We start from the raw sequence: 389 nt of genomic DNA on the forward strand, positions 1-389 counted from the left end.
GCTGAATAACTTGGCTGTAGGAGCTCTCGACTTTAGTAGTTTAAGTTGTATGTTTCCCTTCATCTTTTTCACACATACAAACTACGCGTGATACTGTAGGCTATGGAACGATAAATGGAAAACCGGTTTTAGTTGTATGGAATGTGTAATAAGGCTGTCTGGACAAAAATTCCTGATTAAAGCATAGTTTATGGCTTCGATAAAATGTCAACAAAATTCATCGAATCGGAATTACACAGCTCTAGAAAATAGGTAACTATATTAGCATACCGATGGGAGAGGTCTCTAACAACACATGTGTCACCTCGTTTGGACTTACTTGTGCGATTCGTGCACTGCTGATCGAGTTCACGATAGAGACGGAGCTGTTCACGTGATCGGAACCGGTG

This window comes from Anopheles ziemanni, chromosome X (assembly GCF_943734765.1).
Source record: "Anopheles ziemanni chromosome X, idAnoZiCoDA_A2_x.2, whole genome shotgun sequence".
NCBI classification, from domain to species: Eukaryota; Metazoa; Arthropoda; class Insecta; order Diptera; family Culicidae; genus Anopheles; species Anopheles ziemanni.